The following is a 22,510-nucleotide window of genomic DNA, read 5'->3' as shown; positions in this document are numbered from 1 at the left end:
CCTAATGACAGAATATAAAGTTGTAGCGTAACTTATAATTAGCAGACCTAGCAGTTTCTCAGTAGCATCAATTGTTACAGAGCATTGATGGACTATTCTGATCACGAAATCGACAGAGGCGATGTTCTACATGTCAACTGCTGCAGACCCTTAAAACGGAGTCTGTATGAGACATGTCAACCCGAGACCCTTACAATGGAGTCTGTATGAGACATGTCAACCCGAGACCCTTACAATGGAGTCTGTATGAGACATGTCAACCCGAGACCCTTACAATGGAGTCTGTATGAGACATGTCAACCCGAGACCCTTAGAATGGAGTCTGTATGAGACATGTCAACCCGAGACCCATAGAATGGAGTCTGTATGAGACATGTCAACCCGAGACCCATAGAATGGAGTCTGTATCAGACATGTCAACCCGAGACCCTTAGAATGGAGTCTGTATCAGACATGTCAACCCGAGACCCTTAGAATGGAGTCTGTATCAGACATGTCAACCCGAGACCCTTAGAATGGAGTCTGTATCAGACATGTCAACCCGAGACCCTTAGAATGGAGTCTGTATGAGACATGTCAACCCGAGACCCATAGAATGGAGTCTGTATCAGACATGTCAACCTGAGACCCATAGAATGGAATCTGTATGAGACATGTCAACCCGAGACCCTTAGAATGGAATCTGTATGAGACATGTCAACCTGAGACCCATAGAATGGAGTCTGTATACGACTATTATGATCATGAATTGACTGAAGCGATGTTCCTACATGTCGACCTGCAGACCCATAGAATGGAGTCTGTATAAGACTATCATGATCATGAATTGACTGAAGCGATGTTCCTACATGTCGACCTGCAGACCCTGAGAGTGGGGAGGTACGATACACCTGTATAGGATAGTAAGTCTACCTGTTGATCAGGTGAGAAGCCCAGGTGTGGTGCAGATTCTGAGGATATGGATGTTTTACATATATAGACACAACATCTCAATATTCACAGCCGTATCCCACATAATTGTTATCTGTCATGCAACACACACACACACATATCACGCACAGCACTACAAACCGGCCACATCAAAGACATTTAAAACTAACTTTACCTTCTCATCCTTTCCCTATAGTATTTCTGACATTTCAAACAGTATAGCTACATTTTTTGAGTAATGGCCTTTAATACATATTCACCATGATAAACATTGGATGGTTAAATTGTACCTTTGTGTATTGCTTCAGAACAGCCGAAATATTCTAGATGGCTTTGGACAACCCCAGTAATTATAACAGATAGTCTGCCATTCTCTTGAAACCTTGACGAACCGTCTCTTGTTCTTTCCTGTACATTCATTAACCTCTTGTGTGCAGATTGGACACACCAGATGGCCAAAAGTATTAACAAGTCTGTGCCATAGCAACAATAAAACTCTGTATCAGACAATCCAAAGTATATTTTACCACACACTACAGGAAACACCATAGAAAACATCACTGAATACATTGACCAAGGTGGATGCAAAAACAATGATGTAGTATTAATATTAGAGGGACTGGATAGCAACTTGGAGTCAAACATGGTGAACCCCAGAAAATAATTATTAAAGATGGCCAGAAATTTACCAGATCAGAAAGAAAGCAAAAGAAGTTCCAGAATCAATCTTTAAAAGACAAAATCATGTAAGAATTCATCATGACTTATAGTTTGAACAACTTTTACATACTGCTGTCTCTCACTGTTCAAAGAGCAAGTAAAACACCCATCAGGATATGTCAGCAAGTCAAAGCTGAAGCAAGAAAATTTGGGGCCCATACAAGAATGTATTTATTTTGAAAGTGGAGCCAAATCAACTTTGTTGCTAGATTCATCATTTGCACACCTCTAAGCAAATACAATGCTTCAAGTTTTGGAAAATCCATATGTCAACTTCATTGTAATCATATTACACACACCTCAGTATATATGCATATATATATGTACCAATGTTCTACTACAGGAACTTTACAAAGAGCAAAAATAGTACAAACTGGATACTGTTTTTGTGAACAGAAACATATGCTCCCCTTCTGCTTACTAGGCATTAATATTTTTTGCACTCAATTGACTATTGACATTCAGGTCAAGTTAGCAAGGATCCAATGAGAGCACTGCATTTAATCAGTGAGGTGATAAAGGTATACAGCAGTATTTTCATTGAAGATATCAAACAGTTTAAAAAACATTACTTAATAAGAAATTAAAAGAAAAATTTACACTTTGACTTTTGACCTTCAGAATAAGGTCAAAATGACCTTACAGCAGTGCACTGCGCATCCACTTTAAGTAATGCAAGTATGCTGCAAGTTTCATCAAGATAACTTAAACGGCTAAGAAGTTATGGCCCGGGTGCACTTGGTTGACCTTTGATCTTGAGGTCAAGGTCACAATGATCCAATGACAGACAGAGCACTGCACTTCAATGGGTGGTAAAGGTATACAGCAACTTTCGTCACGATATCTTAATTGGTTTTGAAGTTATCGCCTGGACAAACATTATTGGAAAATTTGCACTTATTTGACCTTTGCCCTGCAGGTCAAGGTCACAGTGCCAAAACTGCAGTACACTGAACATCAGCATTTGGTCAAGATATCTTAAACAGTTGAGAATAACCCAGAGAAGAAGTTATTGGAACCTGAAAAACATGTCTGAAGTTCTAATCAGTACTTATACAATATGTCTCCCTTCATAATCGAAAGGGAGATATAATTATCATTGTATTGTAAACCTAATATATATGTATATATTCACCAACCTGAAACAACCTGTTGCTCTACCATCATTGTGGTTTTATGTGTAGATACATGCAAATTCAAACAGCCTCACACAGCTACTCTATGGCTACTCGATAGGTATTTTTTGTTTTACAATCAAGTAATAAAACTATACCACAGCATTTACAAAGAGATAAGATAGAAACATATATATACAAAGATACTGCCAGATCTAAACTTGACACTTCAAAGTGTTTTGTTCTTCGAACATTACCACCCCTAGAGTGATCCAGATCTCAATTACGAGTAAGGCAGTTCGTCAGAGCACTCTCTACAGACTAAGCTGTACTGAAGAGTTTGCTGGACATTATAAATGGCCTCAGATCACATGATGGACTAGAGGACTGGAAGCTTTCTTGTTGGTAAGCTATAGATAATGAAGTTTGGTGTCTCACAGACAACAGAGATACTAATCTGTTTACGAACCATCAAATGACTGGATCACCATCAGCCAAACTCTAGAAAGTCTAGAGGACAAAACCTTCGCATGGCATGGAAGTGAGAAGTTTAATCTACTCCTAATCTTTATATAGCAATCGAGGTGAAACAAATTTCAACAAAGGGGGATAACTTCTGTACAAAGGTCAAACTTAGAAATCATGTTCAGGAACAAAACTACACCAGATCCCAATAAAAAAACCAAGTTGAATAATATTCACACAAAAAAAACAACAAATGCATGATAAGCCCTACAAATTTGACAAGAGAAGTTCTGTTCTGCATTAAGGGGTCAACATTGGAAATCGTCATAGGAGCGGTATAACTACAAATAGTTTATGGTAACCCACAAAGTTGACAGATATTCGCTGAAAAACTTTGTTGCATGGCCGGGGTATATACAGGTTGACAAATACAATAAAATAAAATCAGGAGGATGTGTGTAAATTATCCACAAAATCCAAGATAATGAACGTTAATTATTATCCACAAAATCCAAGATAATGAACGTTAATTAGAATCAATCATTTTGGTAATGCTTCCAAAGATGACAATATTTCTGGAAAAAAACAGTCGTCAACATCTTGCGTATACTGAACTGGCCATTCATAAATGAGAGGTGAGCCTACCTAAAAGACAATATCCCAATGTGAATATTTCTCATGGAGGTCACAATGTCAAAGGTAGCTTTAGTGCAACGACAATTTTTCATACAAAGAACAAACAAAATATACCCTACCCCAAAGAAAACTCTGCTACTTTAACCTCCTATGGTGGTTTTGTAACCATTCATTATAGAAGGTACCAATACCTATGCTGTCTTTTCCCCTGGATTTAACTGTGTTGTATGAAGCCTGACTATCCAGCAGTAAAAAAACGTCTCTATCATCAGTTACTTAAGCTTTCTCTCTGTATGAACTTTTGGTCTAACCATCTGAAGCTTTGTAATACATTTTTACATTTATCTTTATCTGACAAAACCAAACTGACATTTTAATAGATCCGTGATTGTAAATCCACAACCCTCTAGCCCATTACGTCTTTCCACTAGCCTGTCAACCTGTCTATAAGGAATGTGATGGGTCGATGATTTCTCAAGGTTTACCCTTGTAATGGAGATCAATATTACAATAATTTAGTCTCATTTTCTGCTGTAGATCTATATACATAATGTACCACTACAGTGTATACATGTTTTAAGTCAAACAGCATCATGAAATTGATAGTGTTTTCCATACTTCCATGGGTGGAGAGTAATAGAATCTATCATGGGTCTGTTCCGTGGACAGGGATATCTCAACCTGGGTGTAAGAGTTTGGCCAGTCAGCACGAGGCTTGCCTTTGATTATTTTTCTCACATACTTGCAACCAAATGTAAGTTTTTATGAAAGTTTTTCATCGCGCCGTCTTTAATGCTCCTTGGAATGTGCATTAAAATTGATGATGTCATCATTTACGACTTGGTCACTCAACGTAATTAAATGATGACGTTACGTGATTGTGAGCAGCGTCATATAGCGCGTGCAGGCTGTCTTTACCCACCCTGTGCAAGATTGATCTATCTATTTCCCTAGCAACCACCAGATAACCCTGTGAAAGTATGGGAGAATAATATTCTCTACAAAGTTTGAAAAACATATTAAAATCCAAGAATTTGGCTCCACCTTATTTATTTTCAATTCCTTTAACAAATTTGGGATAACAAACTACATCCTCTGGTCCTATAGAATTTGTTATAAATCAATTTTACTGTGTATTATAATTGCCTAACACTGGAGGACCAATTGAATTACTCAATTTACTCTATACATGTAGTTGTTTAACTTTATGGGGCTAAATCACAGTTTTTCTTGTGCTACATGCATCCTGCAATACATTTCTCATAATTTCTGTGTATATATGAATATTTGCTGTGCACATTTTCCTGTAATATTCAATTACCATGAATACAACTAAATTAAATTGTCTGCAAATATTACCAATTTTGCTGTAAATGAAAAGCTGCAATGTATCCGATAAACTTTGATGTTTTTCTATTATGATAAAAAAAATCCTGTTGATATATACATGTACTCACTTTTAAACATGCCTATGAAATTAATGTGGTGTGTAACATCCATTTCTCAGGGGGAAAATTAATTAATATAGATGAATTTTAGTGGGGACCACTTAAACAATAAAGTGACTTAAATCAAATCTAATAACAAGTATACCAAAAATACCATTGTGGCTATATTACTGAGCAGCATCATGTTGGTCTCAAGCCTAGGCTATCACACCTAGCAACAACACAGAAGCCTTGGTAACACAGTGTTTTTCCTGGGTATTTTGGGTAAATCCAATTGACCGAATTGAGAAATATTTTTGTGTAACTTATGTGAAAAACTAGTTTTATAATGCAGTGTATATTCTAGCTTTACATGCTGGCACACACCAATTTTGATCCTTGTGACTGTCCTTTTTTGTTATATATTTTGTGTAATATTTGCCATTATATTTCTCTGCATTTTAATTTCTGAAGTTTTTATCTATGGACATAATTTGGAATCTTTTCGGGGGAAAAGTAAGGTTAAAATGAACTGGGAAGGGGATCGTTTTACGTACCCAGTTATATCGGTAGGAAAAATGCAGTAACTGGTTTCTGTCTACATGTATTTGGACAAACTTGTGTGCAAAAGTGATTTGTTGGACATTTTAAGGTGTCAGAGACACATTTGGTGTAAACATAACTCATTGTTTTGAATTGATGTCTATAATCATGGATCACAACAGGATATAACCAAATACCCGCAGACTCTAACCAATAACCAGCTCCCCTAGTGCTCTTTCTAGACTGTTTTCTGTAGCTTTATATAATATCACCACAAGCAATGTCTCGTAAATATCTGGTGTCAGTTCATGTAAGATGAAGTGCAAAAGGTTCAATTTTTTTCCTTTGATGACGTGACTCCCTGACAAAATAAATGGGTGTTTCCAATTCTTTTAGCCCTGGACATTTTGCCTTATAAAACCTGACAAAGTGGAGTCCTTTTGAGTTATGTGATAAAAAGTGTTTTCATTCAATATGGGATTTTGTGAAGCAAGTCTTAAAATTTTGATTTTGCAAGCCTTAAATATAAAAATTTCTAAGACTTGTTTCATAAAATCTCTCATATAAAATGAAAACTCATTAAAGACATTATGTAAAATTTACATATTGGATATGCAATTTTCTTTTATTTCTCTCGGAGAAAGTTTATATATATATATATATATAAACTTTCTCCGAGAGAAATAGATTAGAGAAATATATATATATATATATATATATAGCGATGATAAGAATAGCAACATTAACTGTGAATGTTTTAGGTATGTATACGGTATACTTTATGACATATGTATAAGTAAAATCAATAAGTCCCATGGCCTTAAAGGAACTTATTTACAAGTCACCAGTGTTATAATTACATTTCTTTATAATACAGTTAATACAGTTTCTATTGGTTTTGATGGTACATGAGGGCTCCTTCAGGACCTTGAACTTAGATGCCAACATGTTCATGGAAAACCAGTAGACATACAGTAATAAGGATACTAATCTGATAATCCAAAGCTTGGATACTAATCTGATATCCTTGGCTTGGATACTAATCTGATATCCTTGGCTTGGATACTAATCTGATAATCCTCAGCTTGGATACTAATCTGACAATCCTCAGCTTGGATGATCTGATAATCCTAGACTTGGATACTAATCTGATATCCAAGGCTTGGATACTAATCTGATAATCCTTGGCTTGGATACTAATCTGATAATCCTGGGCTTGGATACTAATCTGATATCCTGGGGTTGGATACTAATCTGATAATCCTGGGCTTGGATACTAATCTGATTATCCTGGGCTTGGATACTAATCTGATATCCTGGGCTTGGATACTTATCTGATATCCTTGGCTTGGATACTAATCTGATAATGCTGGGCTTGGATACTAATCTGATAATTCTGGGCTTGGATACTAATCTGATTATAATCCTAGGCTTGGATACTAATTTGATATCCTCGGCTTGGATACTGATCTGATAATCCTGGGCTTGGATACTAATCTGATATCTTGGGCTTGGATACTAATCTGATATCCTTGGCTTGGATACTAATCTGATAATCCTAGGCTTGGATACTAATCTGATAATCCTGGGCTTGGATACTAATCTGATAATCCTTGGCTTGGATACTAATCTGATATCCTGGGCTTGGATACTAATCTGATATCCTGGGCTTGGATATAACAACTAATCTGATATCCTTGGGCTTGGATACTAATCTGATAATCTTGGGCTTGGATACTAATCTGATAATTCTGGGCTTGGATACTAATCTGATATCCTCGGCTTGGATACTAATCTGATAATCCTAGGCTTGGACACTAATCTGATATTCTGGGCTTGGATACTAATCTGATAATCCTGGGCTTGGATACTAATCTGATCATCCTGGGCTTGGACACTAATCTGATAATCCTCAGCTTGGATACTAATCTCATAATCCTGGGGTTGGATACTGATCTGATAATCCTAGGCTTGGATACTAATCTGATAATCCTGGGCTTAGTATATCCTAGGCTTGGATACTAATCTGATATCCTCTGCTTGGGTACTAATCTGATAATCCTAGGCTTGGACACTAATCTGATAATCCTAGGCTTGGATACTAATCTGATAATCCTAGGCTTGGATACTAATCTGATAATCCTGGGCTTGGATACTAATTTGATATCCTGACCTTGTTGTGATTGCATCATGACTACAACCTTTTACTTCCTACTATATATATTCTTCCATCGCCCTGCATACCTCGAGGTATCCAAGCAATGTGGATAACGGAACCTACACTATACCTTTACCAGAAGTACAGAGCTCGCTCTACACCTCTATGGATGTTACCTTGTATATGTGTTTTTGCTACATCTATTACTACCAAAGTGACACAGTAACATTGTTACCACACATATGTGTTTTTGCTACATCTATATATTGCTACCAAAGTGACACAATAACATTACAATACACATATTTTCTTCTCACATTTTTCAATACACAATGTATATAGGCCAGGGATTTTCCAACAATTTTTCAACTGGGTCCAAGGTCAATTGAATTAGGAATTTCTACGGGACAAAATGTGGCATTTGGAAAAACAACAAATAGTGAAATTCATACAAATTTCAGTTTTTCTTTGATCAATATTGCCTTAATAATTATTTTTGATTTCATTTTGTTATCTTTCGCTGTTTTTGTTTTTTTTTATTTTCAAAAGTACCTTAGTATAGGTCTTTATTGATAAAACTTACTTAATCATTCAAAAATGACTTCAAAATTGGGAATTTTTCATGGGCAAATTGGGAATTTTCACAAGATTATTTTAGGAGAATGGGTCCTTTTAACGGACCCTGTTTCTGTTGTAGGAAAATTCCCTGTAGGCAGTCTGGAAACAGGCATCAAATCAAAGTAGTGAAGTACTGTAAGCTAAGGTAAATAAGAGGATATTTGCTGTGAAACTGTCAGATTAAATTTCGAATTAACTGGGAATAGGTTGCTACTTCTTGCTGTGTTGCTGAATACCACATGTTGCATTTCGATCACAACACTCTTTCAGAAAAACTGCATAGGAAATGTAATGCAAATGTAATGTCATCTTTTAAATGGAGAAGAATCTGTGTGAACACAAAACTTTATTAAGTGCGAAAGCAATATCATTATCGTATGATAATTGAATGATAATGCGAAATTGAAAGCAATGTTGTTGTGCACACACATTATTCTTTTTATTTCAATTTTCTTTCCAAAAAGCGACCGTAAAGTTTGGTTATAATTACATTTGTGTTTTAACTGGAACCGAGTGAACTTTAAAACAGCCATTTCAGTACAGATATATATCACAATATCAAACTATCATTTAACAAAAAAAAATTGATAAATGAAACCAGCATTTTTCAAATTGCATTTTCTAAAATGACTGGTAGGAATTTGATTAAATGTATTAGATATGCACATGAATTATATGTTTCATGCAGATTTGCTTAGAACTGGATGTTTAAACAGCATCAATGTGAAATAGCCCGTACACATTATTTTACAATGATGCCTTATCAGAAGAAATCAGAATTTACTTTAAGACTCATAAGTCATGCCTTTGTTGACAGGATATTTTTATCAGAAGAAATCAGAATTTTTTGTCTAGTTCTACAATCAGGCAGGTTATACTAAGACTCATAAGTCACGCCTTTGTACAAAAGTCTTACCTAAATTGACAGGATATTTTTCCCAGAAGAAATATGAATTTTCCAACATAATTCTACAATCAGGAATGTTTTCCTAAGACTCTAAGTCATGCTTGTGGTACATTTAAAAGGTATATCTTACAATGGACGGATTTCTTTGAGCAGGATATTTTTGTCACCATTTATTGAAACAGGTAAAATAAATTGATGGCAACTAGTAGGCTGAGCCTTTCGTATTAGCAATATTTGTAGGAACAAATATGACAATTTTTGAAAAAATAGTAATGGATGTTAAATAATTCATAAATGTTGTGAGTGCTTGATTGTAGTATGTTACATTGTGGGTATCTTTGAAATCCTAGTACAGTCAGTTATCTTGCCTGTCGTTCACTCGATGAACATGCTTATCTCTTCACCATCATGTTTAAACATGGCAATTTTCCATCTTTTATTGAATTATGATGTTGCAAAAAAATGAGAGAATCCTGAAGGTGTCGGGAGGAAATAATATTTTATTCATGCAGAAAACCTAGAAAAGCACATGTGTATACATAACATTCACACATAGGAATGAATTCAAGATCCATTTGGAATTCATTTCTGCTCAAAACTAGGCAATATTACACCGTTGGGATATCTCCTCGATCCGAAATCACCACACTTCCATACAATCCATCAGACAATGCACAGTATCAGGATGTGATAAGGAGAGTTTACGATATAAGTTAGCTGGCACAATTGAAAGGTCTTCGATCTCCCTCTCCATGTACAAACAATGAAGATTGCCAATTATTAGCATAGACTTAATATACAATCAATGTCCTGTTGATGTACCTTTAGTGGCCCCGGTCAGTGTACATGTATACATGTATAACGCCAGACAGTTGTGATAATGGACAAATATTAGCCATCTTCAATAACAGCCAGATAAACATGGACAATCTCTATTCAATTATATTATACCAAAAAAGCTTACAAGCCAATCAGATCTATACAGGACCTGCCTGTTGGTGTCGTCAACATTGGTCTCTGCCGTACAAGTTAATCCAGTGAACTATTACTTTTAGTAGGAAATTGTTCTTACGGAATAACATGCCATATTAAGCCATAAAAGAGGATAACATCACTTCCTGGGTTAAAATATATATGACAATAATGTATACATGTACCGTAATAGCAGATTGTATTCGGAAGTAATTGTAGCTTACAGGAATATACCAATTTCAGGAATAAAATTTGTATGCATTGGTGTCCTGATGAAGCCCAATATACGAGTGGGTGAAACTGGTAGACAAGCAATCAAATGAAGAACCTGTCGCAGATCTTGTTGCAGTTGTATGATTAACTATACAATAAATTCCTGGTTATAAGTCAAATTCAGACGTATCTCAATGATTCATGCATGGAATATACTCAAATAGTCATATTCAGATGCATACTACAAAATAAATTTGTGGTAGTCAAATTCAGAACTAAAATATTTATTTGTCACAGTCTCAATCAGCTGACTCACAGATTCGTTTTATAATACAATGCACAAGTCACATTCAGATGGGTATAGACTTGTGGTACGGTCACATTCAGATGGGTATAGACTTGTGGTACAGTAACATTCAGATGGGTACAGTCTTGTGGTACAGTCACATTCAGATGGGTACAGACTTGTGGTACGGTCACATTCAGATGGGTATAGACTTGTGGTAGTCACATTCAGATGGGTATAGACTTGTGGTCAGTCACATTCAGATGGGTATAGACTTGTGGTAGTCACATTCAGATGGGTATAGACTTGTGGTCAGTCACATTCAGATGGGTACAGACTTGTGGTACAGTTACATTCAGATGGGTATAGACTTGTGGTACAGTCACATTCAGATGGGTACAGACTTGTGGTATAGTCACATTCAGATGGGTATAGACTTGTGGTAGTCACATTCAGATGGGTATAGACTTGTGGTAGTCACATTCAGATGGGTACAGACTTGTGGTAGTCACATTCAGATGGGTATAGACTTGTGGTACAGTAACATTCCGATGGGTACAGACTTGTGGTACGGTCACATTCAGATGGGTATAGACTTGTGGTAGTCACATTCAGATGGGTATAGACTTATGACACAGTCACATTCAGATGGGTATAGACTTGTGGTAGTCACATTCAGATTGGTACAGACTTATGGTACAGTCACATTCAGATGGGTATAGACTTGTGGTACAGTCACATTCAGATGGGTATAGACTTGTGGTAGTCACATTCAGATGGGTACAGACTTGTGGTAGTCACATTCAGATGGGTACAGACTTGTGGTACAGTCACATTCAGATGGGTATAGACTTGTGGTAGTCACATTCAGATGGGTACAGACTTGTGGTAGTAACATTCAGATGGGTATAGACTTGTGGTACAGTCACATTCAGATGGGTACAGACTTGTGGTATAGTCACATTCAGATGGGTACAGACTTGTGGTATAGTCACATTCAGATGGGTATAGACTTGTGGTAGTCACATTCAGATGGGTATAGACTTGTGGTAGTCACATTCAGATGGGTACAGACTTGTGGTAGTCACATTCAGATGGGTATAGACTTGTGGTACAGTAACATTCCGATGGGTACAGACTTGTGGTACGGTCACATTCAGATGGGTATAGACTTGTGGTAGTCACATTCAGATGGGTACAGACTTGTGGTAGTCACATTCAGATGGGTATAGACTTGTGGTAGTCACATTCAGATGGGTATAGACTTGTGGTAGTCACATTCAGATGGGTACAGACTTGTGGTACGGTCACATTCAGATGGGTACAGACTTGTGGTAGTCACATTCAGATGGGTATAGACTTGTGGTAGTCACATTCAGATGGGTACAGACTTGTGGTAGTCACATTCAGATGGGTATAGACTTGTGGTCAGTCACATTCAGATGGGTATAGACTTGTGGTAAAGTCACATTCAGATGGGTATAGACTTGTGGTCAGTCACATTCAGATGGGTACAGACTTGTGGTAGTCACATTCAGATGGGTATAGACTTCTGGTAGTCACATTCAGATGGGTATAGACTTGTGGTACAGTCACATTCAGATGGGTACAGACTTGTGGTAGTCACATTCAGATGGGTATAGACTTCTGGTAGTCACATTCAGATGGGTATAGACTTGTGGTCAGTCACATTCAGATGGGTATAGACTTGTGGTAAAGTCACATTCAGATGGGTATAGACTTGTGGTCAGTCACATTCAGATGGGTACAGACTTGTGGTAGTCACATTCAGATGGGTATAGACTTCTGGTAGTCACATTCAGATGGGTATAGACTTGTGGTACGGTCACATTCAGATGGGTACAGACTTCTGGTAGTCACATTCAGATGGGTATAGACTTGTGGTCAGTCACATTCAGATGGGTATAGACTTGTGGTAGTCACATTCAGATGGGTATAGACTTGTGGTACGGTCACATTCAGATGGGTACAGACTTGTGGTACAGTCACATTCAGATGGGTATAGACATGTGCTATAGTCACATTCAGATGGGTACAGACTTGTGGTACGGTCACATTCAGATGGGTACAGACTTGTGGTACAGTTACATTCAGATGGGTATAGACTTGTGGTACAAGTCACATTCAGATGGGTACAGACTTGTGGTAGTCACATTCAGATGGGTACAGACTTGTGGTAGTCACATTCAGATGGGTATAGACTTGTGGTAGTCACATTCAGATGGGTATAGACTTGTGGTACAGTAACATTCCGATGGGTACAGACTTGTGGTACGGTCACATTCAGATGGGTACAGACTTGTGGTACAGTCACATTCAGATTGGTACAGACTTGTGGTAAAGTCACATTCAGATGGGTATAGACTTGTGGTAGTCACATTCAGATGGGTATAGACTTGTGGTAGTCACATTCAGATGGGTACAGACTTGTGGTACAAGTCACATTCAGATGGGTATAGACTTGTGGTAGTCACATTCAGATGGGTATAGACTTGTGGTAAAGTCACATTCAGATGGGTATAGACTTGTGGTCAGTCACATTCAGATGGGTACAGACTTGTGGTACAGTCACATTCAGATGGGTATAGACTTGTGGTACAGTAACATTCAGATGGGTACAGACTTGTGGTACGGTCACATTCAGATGGGTACAGACTTGTGGTACGGTCACATTCAGATGGGTACAGACTTGTGGTACAGTAACATTCAGATGGGTATAGACTTGTGGTAGTCATGGGTATAGACTTGTGGTCAGTCACATTCAGATGGGTATAGACTTGTGGTACAGTCACTTTCAGATGGGTACAGACTTGTGGTACAGTCACATTCAGATGGGTACAGACTTGTGGTACAGTCACATTCAGATGGGTATAGACTTGTGGTACAGTAACATTCCGATGGGTATAGACTTGTGGTAAGGTCACATTCTGATGGGTACAGACTTGTGGTAGTCACATTCAGATGGGTATAGACTTGTGGTCAGTCACATTCAGATGGGTACAGACTTGTGGTATAGTCACATTCAGATGGGTATAGACTTGTGGTAGTCACATTCAGATGGGTACAGACTTGTGGTACAGTCACATTCAGATGGGTACAGACTTGTGGTAGTCACATTCAGATGGGTATAGACTTGTGGTAGTCACATTCAGATGGGTATAGACTTGTGGTAGTCACATTCAGATGGGTATAGACTTGTGGTAGTCACATTCAGATGGGTATAGACTTGTGGTAAAGTCACATTCAGATGGGTATAGACTTGTGGTACAGTCACATTCAGATGGGTACAGACTTGTGGTACGGTCACATTCAGATGGGTATAGACTTGTGGTAGTCACATTCAGATGGGTATAGACTTGGGGTACAGTCACATTCAGATGGGTATAGACTTGTGGTACGGTCACATTCAGATGGGTACAGACTTGTGGTAGTCACATTGAGATGGGTATAGACTTGTGGTAAAGTCACATTCAGATGGGTATAGACATGTGCTATAGTCACATCAAATATCTAGTGTAATACTGAGCACAGGTTGGTGTTGGCTTCGTTCTTTGACATTCAGAAGACATTAAATGCAATTTTAAAAATAAAATTTGCTGAATTTAAGTTGAAGTTTAGAATGCCATGGCAATGGCCATATTGAGAGAGTTGTATTAGGATTTATCTTTTTCTTTTTCTTTATTTTCTTTTGTGCTTTTTTGTTGACTTTAAGTAGAAGTTTTGAATGCCAATAAATTGCCATAAGAGAGTTGCACTTGGATTTACATGTATTTTTATTCATCCATCTTTTTTTTTTGTGCTCTTTTATTTTTCCAGACTTTGAAATCAGCAGAGGAGCAGAACAATTCATATGAATACATATATATATCTCAAACTCTACCATGGTTTTATCTTACAAAGTGTCACATAATATGGAGCATGCCCAATCATATATATATATACAGCTGTGTGTGACACACACATCAAAACTATCATGCACACACAAACCTAGGCCTAATTCAAGATTTGACGGGGAAAAGGGTTCATCTTTGTAAAACATATTTATATATCAACCAAATGGACCAATATATCTAGTAAGAAATGATCACGCGAGTCAATTTTTTTTTTTAATTTCAATCAATTAAACTCTAATAGCACTTAAACTGTATTTTGATAGCTAATTAAGTAACCTTGATACATGAGTTTTTACTTGTTACCCTTGCTTGTGCCCCTCATTTACAGAAGAGGGGTACATTTAACCCCTGATAGGATAAAAGAATGGGACATACTGATATATGTAAGAATTATTTAGTGTTTGATCACCTTCACAGTAGAGTCATCTCCAAGAAAACTTTTACTCAATTCATATTTACCTAGCTAGTGATCAGCATTAACAAATGCATGATGCTGCTATTGTAAATTAGAAAAGAATCCAAACAATGCTGAAATGTTTTCTGTATTTTAATACGTATAACCAAGTGAGACTAATACTGGGGATGTTTATACATAGATCCCCGGCCAACAACTTGTAATCTTGTAAGTCTTGTAAACAATAAATGCCGTGGACCCCGGTTCTCTCAACACAATGAACAAACAAGGAACTAAATCTAATCCAGAAATGCCTGAGAACATCTGAGACAATTATAACCCGACCTCCAGGATCGAAATCACAAACAACAGACATAACAAGAGGTTTTATATGTCTGTAGCAAGGTGACTGCGACCTTCTATAATCCTCAATCATTAAGGTAGGAGAATCAGACGATCCGGTAATCTGTGTTACCATGGCCAGGGTACATTAGGTAAAGGTTACATCATGTTAACCAGTGTCATTACTGGGAAATAAATTTCACATTGAATTTTACAGAACTAATATAGCTGTTCAAAAAGTTTAGTTTCTAGTTTTTTGAAAAATAAAACTGTCGTCCTGAGGATAAATAATAAATACACCCAAGCACAGATGCTGTTTATACATCAACTGTTTTAGTTTCAGTCCCAGTGCATTCAATATTTTACTATAACCTTGAGTTTTCCTTGACATGTAATTTCCCTTACCAATCATGCATATGCAGATTGAGACCAATATTTATTTGGTATCCCTAATTCATATAAATACCAAATTTAGTTGAAATAGACCAGTATCTGAATTTTAACCAATATGAGGCCACCGTTTGCTTCAGCATGATTGTCATGGCAACACCGTTTGCTTCAGCATGATTGTCATGGCAACAAATCCTATACAGTGATGTTTGGCATCCCCTTATACCCCGGTACACCAAAGGTCAGAATTGTCCAATAATTCACTTTTGACCAATCAAAGTCTCTTTGCGCTTTAGCTTGTTTGTCATAGCAACAAAACCTATACAGCGATGTTCATGCAACATCCCCCAATACCTCTGTATAACAAATTTGATTGAAATCTACCAATATCTAATTTGGACCAATCGGAAGCCAGCATTGCATTTCCATTGTAATAGTTTACACCTAATATGCCAAATTATAGGCTTTGTATAGTTACACCATTTGACCAAGCAATTTGTGCAAAAAAATCAAAGCTGGCCATGTATTGTTCTTCGAATCAATCCAGAAAAGGCAAAATGCACGCAACTAAGCAACAAGGGGATCCTGCATATGAAATAAGAGAAAGATCCATTAAGTAGTCATCAAGAAATAGGGCTAACAATCTTTCTGCCAAAATCCAAGATGGCCACCTGTTTTTAACAGAAAGGGCATAACTGTTAGATATATTGTTAAAATTTAACAAAATGTGAAAGGGCACAACTTTTATATCATAAGGATGCATGTAGTAGGCCAAGTTAGAGAAATATGGATGCAGTTCTTTATTAGATATATTATCTATTGTTTCATCTTCTGTAACGAAAAGCACTTCCAGGGCTTTGTTTTTCACGTATCAGGTTTGGGCCTTTTTGCCTAATTTTGGAATGAAAACTGGTGAATTAGGAAGGAAATTTTCAGGAGTAAAGACCAAATTTTGTTAATTGGCTCCAGTTGGGAATTGGGCCAATTATCGGCCCCCAAAATCCTTCAGAAAAAGCCTCCTCTTCCAAACTGATTAAGATAATTCAAACATGGAATTCGTCTTTGTTGTTACAGTCAAACCTGTGTTAAGTGGTCACCTATTGCAGATTATGATATATTGGCTGCATAATCTGGATGCTAATTAATGCAGGATCAGGTAAAGAGCAAAAAAGACAACATATTTTAAATTGATATGTAATATGAGTATATAGTTGGGTGCCAAACACAACAGGTGAAAAAGAATGTAACGACTGGTCCAGGACTCGAACCCGTGACCTCCGAATTCTAGACAGATACTGTTTGAGCTACCGTTGCCACCTGCATAAAAAAAATCAGCCAAGTTCTGTTATACAGAGCACACTGCCACAATACTAACCAACAGCTACCATTTCTGACCTGGTGACCACCATTACTACATGTAATTAAAACTTGCGGATTGGCGTGCTGTGGATATTAAATGCTGCATCATTTAACCAACTTCTTTGGGTGCAATTACTTACTGTTTACAGAAGCTATTTGAATATTGATGTTCCTGTTTATAGCCTTCAAATAGTTTCTGATCACGGTTAATGCCTTTGAACTGTTTGCTTGAGCAAATGTTAGCTGGCGAAAATCAATGTCCAATGACCAAGTTTCTACAGGAGGTTGTTTTGTGAGAATTGCAAAAGAGGAATGACGCTAGGAACTTCTTTCATATTTGAGCATTAGATAATATCATGGTGAGGAGAATACAGATCAATATGGGCCAAAAATCGTAAATCTATTAACTTTGGCAAACACTCTCTCCAGATGGCCACTTCTAATGATGTTTGTAATGGATAGCCTTATTGGTGACTGTCTACTGATCATGAGCCTGCTACCATAACCAACATAATGTCCTTGACATCGTGTTACTGGCCAGAACATTTTTTATTCCTTTAGGATGGGGTCTTATTGTCTCATATTGTAATGAAAATTGGTGAATTGGGAAGAGGTTTCAAAGAATAATTAAATTGCCTTTTGGATATTCTGCTTTAATATGAAACAATTTCAGTTGGAAATGAAGCTAAATGTTGGCCCTGGAAAGGCCTCAAAAAAAGCCTTGCTATCCTTGATATTGAAGCACAATACAACATGCTGCTGAGCTTGACATTCAAGCAAAATGTGAAAATGTTACTAATACTGACACAGAAGCAATTGCATGATGCAAACATATTACTGACCTTGATATGGAAGAAAATATAAACCTATTACTGACCTTGATATAGAAGCCAAATACAAACATTTCATTGATATTCATTAAGCAAAATACACAAATATATATTCTGACCTTGACCCCAAGCCAAAGAGACACAAATTACTGACCTTGACACAGAAGAAAATACAAACATTACTGACCTTGACATTTTAAAAACTGACCTTGACACAGAAGAAAATACAAACATTACTGACCTTGACATTGAAAAATACAAACATATTACTGACCTTGACTTTGTAAACATACAAACATATTACTGACCTTGACACAGAGGAACTGCAAACATTACTGACTTTGAAATAGAGGTTTAATATTGATCATGACTTAATATATAAAAAGACAATACCAGCAAGAGATTTGCTTCAACAACATGAAATACTAAAGCATTGATTTTGTTTTTACAGTGCCATACAAACAGGAAAATGCCCTTCTGTTGACCTTGATACAACACAAACATATATACAACCAGGTTTTGATAATAATGTGTATAAATGTACACAAATATAATATCACCCTTTGTAATGATTATTTTCAATTGCCATTATAACAAACAATAACCTTGACAAAATGAAGCTAAAACACAAAACCTCAATTTCACTGGAATAGACATGCATGTCAAAGCAACCAAACTTACACTGGACTTTGAAATAAAATACAAAAAAGATACTCAGACTTTGAAATTTATATCAAAACTGATGATATGGCCTGATGGACATTCCAAATTCCATATAATGGCATTGCTACAGTCTCTGTCCTTGATGATTCAATTCGCCGTAGGATTCTGACCTGATGGGATACTGTTCATTAGATGTTGGGAAGGATCAGTCATCAAAGTATCACTAGACAGCCAGCTGATATTATACAACTGTGAGGTGAGAAATAGGCTACACACCAAGCACAGCATCAATAGTACCAACAAGATACATTTTTAATGACAGACCATCCTATTGATTCCTTAACCATGATTGACTGGGTTACATTGTGGTGAGTATTCCTCAGAGGAGGACTGGAATACATACCCAGTAGGGATGTTGTGTATTGTTACAGTACATAATGACAAAGACTATGAAATATTTACATACTTTAATAGACCAATTTAGTCGTCGCTGGCAGGTAGAAAATCACCACCTTTACGTCGGATAAAATTCACACAAACCCAAGTGTCCGTATTTCTCCTCACAGAAACCTGCAGGCTCTTGGTAAACATATCACAACACAGAACAAGCTAATTATATCATTTTATAATGCTTCCAGTCATCAGCTGGTACCTGTATATAAAATTTACCCCGCAAACAATGTATCATTTTTCACCATCAAAAGAACCTGTGGGCTAACACAACGGAAAATATCGAAAATTTGATTAAGTAGCTTCCAGCGTGATGTGCAATTGATTTTTACGATATCAGTTCTGTGTCTACGGAGCTGATACCAAAACATTAATAAAATGCATTTCACAGTTCTGTAGAGATTGACGGGTGATTGTCGTTGGAAGCTGTGGACAGTACGGTGCCGAGAACAGACAATTGTGTTTCTGATATCTGATGCCTTGGTCTCCGTAGCTTAATTATAAGCCTTGACACTTAAATTAACCCTAAACTTGATTTTTTCAACTCCATTATACAAAGAATCGATTACAGACACTGTACCAAAGGTTGAGTTACACAATGTTTACACTCAATGCTATCTAACTTTGATTCAAGGGCCTCCAGTAATGCACCAATTGACCTTTATGTTTCACTTAATCTGACCTTAGTTTACATTAAAACTAACACCTAGCATCATGACCTTGGTTGAGGATAATCATAGCTTGATCTGACAAGTCATTAGAAGTGATTTATTACATTTGTCCATTGCCATCCAATACTTTACCTTAGATATGGTAGAAAGAAAATGTCTCTTTCAAGCTGGAAATAATACATGCCAGCATATTTTCACATTAATTGTGTTCCTATAGCTAGTTAGTAATATTTTTCATTTGTCTATTTTCACAAATCAGCCTCCAATTCCTCATTAATTATAATCATTATAAATATGTCTATCTATATGAAAGGAAAATATTGAACTTTATCTCCTCTGACACATTTACTCTTTCCTCATATAATTCCCTCTCCATTTTATGTTACAACTTCCTCATTCCCTCTCCTCTTTATGTTACAACTTCCTTATTCCCTCTCCTCTTTATGATACAACTTCCTCATTCCCTCTCCTCTTTATGATACAACTTCCTCATTCCCTCTCCTCTTTATGATACAACTTCTCATTCCCTCTCCTCTTTATGATACAACCTCCTCATTCCCTCTCCTCTTTATGATACAACTTCCTCATTTTCTCTCCTCTTTATGATACAACTTCCTCATTCCCTCTCCTCTTTATGTTACAACTTCCTCATTCCCTCCTCTCTTTATGTTACAACTTCCTCATTCCCTCTCCTCTTTATGATACAACTTCCTCATTCCTCTCCTCTTTATGATACAACTTCCTCATTCATCTCCTCTTTATGATACAACTTCCTCATTCCCTCTCCTCTTTATGTTACAACTTCCTCATTCCCTCTCCTCTTTATGATACAACTTCCTCATTCCCTCTCCTCTTTATGTTACAACTTCCTCATTCCCTCTCCTCTTTATGATACAACTTCCTCATTCCTCTCCTCTTTATGATACAACTTCCTCATTCCTCTCCTCTTTATGATACAACTTCCTCATTCCCTCTCCTCTTTATGTTACAACTTCCTCATTCCCTCTCCTCTTTATGATACAACTTCCTCATTCCCTCTCCTCTTTATGATACAACTTCCTCATTCCCTCTCCTCTTTATGATACAACCTCCTCATTCCCTCTCTTCTTTATGATACAACTTCCTCATTCCCTCTCCTCTTTATGATACAACTTCCTCATTCCCTCTCCTCTTTATGTTACAACCTCCTCATTCCCTCTCCTCTTTATGATACAACTTCCTCATTCCCTCTCCTCTTTATGATACAACTTCCTCATTCCCTCTCTTCTTTATGATACAACTTCCTCATTCCCTCTCCTCTTTATGATACAACTTCCTCATTCCCTCTCCTCTTTATGTTACAACTTCCTCATTCCCTCTCCTCTTTATGATACAACCTCCTCATTCCCTCTCCTCTTTATGATACAACTTCCTCATTCCCTCTCCTCTTTATGTTACAACTTTCTCATTCCCTCTCCTCTTTATGATACAACCTCCTCATTCCCTCTCCTCGTTATGTTACAACTTCCTCATTCCCTCTCCTCTTTATGATACAACCTCCTCATTCCCTCTCCTCTTTATGATACAACTTCCTCATTCCCTCTCCTCTTTATGTTACAACTTCCTCATTTTCTCTCCTCTTTATGTTACAACTTCCTCATTTTCTCTCCTCTTTATGATACAACTTCCTCATTCCCTCTCCTCTTTATGATACAACTTCCTCATTCCCTCTCCTCTTTATGATACAACCTTCTCGTTCCCTCTCCTCTTTATGTTACAACTTCCTCATTCCCTCTCCTCTTTATGATACAACTTCCTCATTCCCTCTCCTCTTTATGATACAACTTCCTCATTCTCTCTCCTCTTTATGATACTTTAGTCTTCACACAGTTACAGTATGAAAGGTGACAGTGAGCCACTTACATGAATTGGTCATCACTCTTGGCATCATAAGATTGATTGATATCCCCTCCTCTTCTCATCCTACCCATGCTATATACTCTCCTTAGGAATTTCTTGCTCCATCTCCTTTATACTCTGGCCACTTCCCACCCCACCCAAAGCTTACTAATACCTACAGTATCCGTCTCCTCCTTAGAACCTCCTTATGACTTCTTATTCAAACTGTGATAATGATCTCCTCTTCCCAGTCCCACACTTATTCCCATCTCCCCTTCCACACCAACCCCACCACCACCAAACATATACACACAATGCAATCCTCTTTTACAAGGTTTCCATGTCCCCTGTCCTGCATTCATGTATACCTCCCACCCAACCAAACATAACATCCCTCATCCTCCTCCCTCCCCAGCCACCACTCACACCCCCAACACACATTCCTCCCCTCCTTTCTACCACCCCTCCTCCCCAGCCACCACTCACACCCCCAACACACATTCCTCCCCTCCTTTGTACCACCCCTCCTCCCCAGCCACCACTCATACCACCACCCCTCCCATCGTCCTGACCCTTATCCTCCACTAGGCATCACTCAACCCATATCTGAGACACCATAATCATACTGT

The 22,510-nt window shown here is 37.4% G+C and overlaps 1 protein-coding gene across 1 annotated transcript in view; it reads right to left on the bottom strand.

Moving 5' to 3' along the window:
• Positions 1-22,510, bottom strand: part of LOC117326022 (pikachurin-like) — an 87,914-nt gene that overhangs the window by 58,263 nt on the left and 7,141 nt on the right. The window lies entirely within an intron of this gene.

The sequence above is a fragment of the Pecten maximus genome, chromosome 4 (genome assembly GCF_902652985.1).
Source record: "Pecten maximus chromosome 4, xPecMax1.1, whole genome shotgun sequence".
Lineage (NCBI taxonomy): Eukaryota > Metazoa > Mollusca > Bivalvia > Pectinida > Pectinidae > Pecten > Pecten maximus.
Note: the sequence above shows the minus strand (reverse complement) of the source record. Positions and strands in the feature narration are given on the sequence as shown.